The 3997-nt window shown below is 35.2% G+C and overlaps 1 non-coding gene across 1 annotated transcript; it reads left to right on the forward strand.

Annotated features, from left to right (window-relative positions):
* Positions 1–2705: 2705 nt before the first annotated feature.
* TRNAE-CUC (transfer RNA glutamic acid (anticodon CUC)) lies at positions 2706–2777 on the forward strand. Its single transcript has one exon. It is a non-coding gene; the product is annotated as a tRNA-Glu (tRNA).
* The last annotated feature ends 1220 nt before the right edge of the window (positions 2778–3997 follow it).

Below are 3997 nucleotides of genomic sequence, written 5' to 3' on the forward strand. Positions count from 1 at the left end.
TTGAAGTCGTTTGTATTGTGAAAACGATGTACACACCGAAGGTAAGAAAAAAAGAAACAGCAACGTGCTTTTCAAGACATCCGCCCGCCAAGTTGCGTTACCCTTTAAAATAGGATTTTTGTCTAGTCCCTGAATTTTAGATTTTCATTATCACTTAAGTCAAAAGCGTGAACTAATTACTATTGACACTACAAAATCTAACTTTTCAGTTAACAATTTTGTCACTACCAATAAATTTTCTTTGTGGTGCCTACCTAACCTATTTCTACTCTTACGGTTAAGTGGCGTGGTCAGAAATTTGACAACCCGGAGGTCGAACTATGTGAAAGCTAAGTGGGTGAATATTTAGTACACTAAAAAGGTAAAACCAAGGAAATCCCACATATCTACGCCACTGGGCTTAGTCTACTTGGTCTGATGGTAAGTAAACTATTTAAGTAAATAAGCCATCTAATACATTAATAGTAAGCAAAAGGAAGGAAAGAGTGAAATCTACAAGCTAGTACTTGACGCTACTATAAGAAAATTAACAACAATTATCCCCTAACTGAATTTCAGAGTATCCCAGGTTTAGTTCGGCACAGAGATCCCGAGTTCCTAAAGCACGCTCAAGCTAAAACATACTACTACCAAAGACAATAAAACACTTTTAAGTTCGGTGGCACATCCAATTCTGTGTCAGTGTCGTAAAAAGGTTCCGTCGGAAAAATTGCATTAACATCTCAGAAAGTGTCACACTTACAATTGTAAGTTTTTAATTACTTACGGTGCTACTATACACTGCTTTACTCGTGAAATTTGCCGTATTCTTACAACGCATTCGCCGTTCTTATTATAATTTAAACTTTCCTCCCTTATATGTGGTGCAAACGATCACTTCGTCATATCCTCTTATTTCCCCAAGCTTAAGGGTATAGCATTGGAATGACGCTCAACCCCAGATAAGGACCGTAGAAAAGTTTTAACCCACTCACTTTCGGAGTTGATTTTTTGTCCATTTGCGCCAGTGTTTTTGTTTTCGCAATACCATGATTCGAATATAAAGCTTACCCTTGATAACTCAGCAGCGCCGAGATACTGAGGATGTTTCTTTTCAATATGATATTTCATGTTTCCGGTACTGATAGCCGAGTTTGATCCTTGTGAATATGACGTGCTTGTTAAATAAATTCAGATTAAAATTATTTATCAAATTAAGTGCGAGGGTATACGATTTACTTACTTATCACAGTAACGACACTGGGCCACTTTAATATTGGAGCTACCATCATCGGAGTGTCTATACGAGACAGTGTAGTGTTTCCAAACGTCACTTCGGGGAACAAAACGTTTCCCAGGTCGCGTACTGCTTTCACCGTCTGCCATGACTACTTAATTAAACTTTATTACCGGCTACCACGACTTATATATGGTCTCGGAAAAGCTACGTCAACCCACGTTAACCATTCGGATAACGAATAAAGATTAAATATGCAAACAAAACACCATATTTAACGGATTTAAAATTTATCTTTAAATAAAAAATACCATTTCGGAAACGAATAAGTTATACTATTAAGTTTTTTATCCAAAAAAATAGGTCTACTATATTTATTGGATAATTTATTTAATTAACAATTTATAGATAAACAAACTGGTTGATAACCACTCTTAATTAATGTTTTATCGATTTTTATCTATGAATAAATGGACTTTGTTTATTCGAAAATGTGTTAATCATTTGTTTGAAATATTTGTCAATAAAAGGGGTGGAAATGTAAACGTATAAAGTTATAAGTTACGCTTCAGATTTCGAATATATTTATTTGCGAATAAAGAAGGTCTATTTTATCCGAATGGATATAATATTATACAAAGTGAATAGACTTTATCCAATCGACAAAAGTTACAGGAATTCCGAGCTCTACCAAAGGGGATATGGTGGCATAAACATTTCTAGTTTGTGTATGAATTCCTTTTTAAACTTAGAGATAATGACTATGATTAGACAATTTTTAGGGTTGCTGCCAATGAGAGTTGCCAGTTGGGCTTCTTTTAAAAGCACTTTGAGTACTGATAAAACTGTTGTATACTACATAAAAATATCTGCTTCATCAGTCAGTGGCGGTATAAATAATTATAAATCTAATTTTGTTCGAAAATACTTGTTCTGCTTTTGATATTGTTTATAGGGTGTATTCTCGTGGAAGGCTAGTGTCATCCCCCTTTCCCCCATGACTATCTACCTTAGTGCAATGGCTGCCATCTCCTCGTGAATACCACCTTACAGAAATTATTTGACCAAAACTTGGCGCTTCTTTAAAATTTTCAACTCTATTTCATTAAAATTTGACTGTAAAAATGGCTAGAGTTTCTGCCATTTTTTGAAGAAACATTTCTAACGGTGGGCGGGTTTTCGGGTTAGTTTTATTTATTTTTGGGTAGCCCTACTCCCAATCACCCAAATGCTCAAGAAGAAAGATCCGTCTCTTAAAAAAAAAACTTATCATCCCGGTACCACATTGGTCGGCTTCCTACTCTTGCAACACTATTGAAGAACACGCCTGTGACGTTTTTCCATCTAACACGATGCCCGCGGATCCTCTCAACCTAGCAATTCTCTCGAAGTATAAATAAATTTTGGGTAACATCTATAAATAAACTTGGAACAGTACATTCTATACGGATATAAGGACTTGAATCATTGCCATGCAATAAGAGATATATCCGGCGTAGTCTAGTGGTTAGGATCTCTGACTCTCACTCAGAAGGCCCGGGTTCGATTCCCGGCGTCGGAAGATTGTTCTTTTTTTAGATATTAATTACGTAGAAGATCAATGACTCGACTGATTTCTATTGCTACGTGTGAAAAATTAATTAAGCTGTTTCCCAATGTCACGTAAAATGGTGTAACCCTTTGATTTGTCATAAAGTTACAAAATAAAAAACATTTTATTAAAATTAAAGGTTTCTTCGAACTTTTGCTCGATTGATTTCACGCTGGATCATTTCCGTACGTGTTGACCATATATTTCATTGCTCTTTATATTAAACCAAGAACATATTTACTTCGGGAGAATGATTATGTTCAACAGTGGCGTAGGAACGTTTGAGAAGTTGGGTGGGAGCAAATCAGTTTAAACCCGGCAGTCTGGGTGGGGGGTTAGTTCCCTGGCGATAAGAAATACTAGATTTAGTATTTTCGGCATTTGGAAATTCTAAAGATCAATTTCAATTGATAATTAACAAAAAAAGACGATATTTTAGTAAGTTTCAAATATGCGAGTTATTTGTAAGTATTTTAATTTCTTCGAATTTCTTGAGGTTAGCTTTTTTGTCCCTTTTCTTTATGGACTATTCTACCTATTCACGTACCTTATCTATCTTTGCAATGAATTCCATAGGTGGTTCTTATTAACTTAACATTTCGTGTATATTATACTACCCCCCTATTCGGCTTTCCGTTACTACGCAACACGTTTTGAAATTTTTAATCTTTAGGTTTAGTTTCTCTTTTCGGTATAATAGTCGCCAGCCAGATTTACCGCACGGCTTTGATCATTTGATGAGTTCCAAATAGGACAAAACGGGTCTAGAGTTGGAATTTCTGGCTATCTTAGTTAGGTTAATTTATTTTTTACTCTAAGATCTATTTGGTCCAAGATTCGCGTCTTTTGGTTTCCACGAAGACCTATAGAGTTCGATCTATTGACGCGAAGCGCCTCTATTAGCGAGATCGCGCGTAGCTTGGTTTAAAATAAACTGTAATTCCCGTTGACACTAATGTAAAATGTAGCAATGGTTTAAAGTAAATTAACAAACCGTTTTTAAAAAAATATTTGATTAACATTTCTTCATATTAAATGAGTTTAAAAGAAACCCCAAAAAAGCTTTTAATATATATTTTATCTTTTCGAAATTGGCGGGCTCAAAGTTCATGTCTATGCATAGACATCTAGAAAGAGAGCGGTGATTCGAAATACTTCTATCTTGTACAACCAAGCTCTTTTTATAAAAA

The sequence above is a fragment of the Leiobunum rupestre genome, chromosome 2 (genome assembly GCF_980474605.1).
Source record: "Leiobunum rupestre chromosome 2, qqLeiRupe1.1.hap1, whole genome shotgun sequence".
NCBI classification, from domain to species: Eukaryota; Metazoa; Arthropoda; class Arachnida; order Opiliones; family Sclerosomatidae; genus Leiobunum; species Leiobunum rupestre.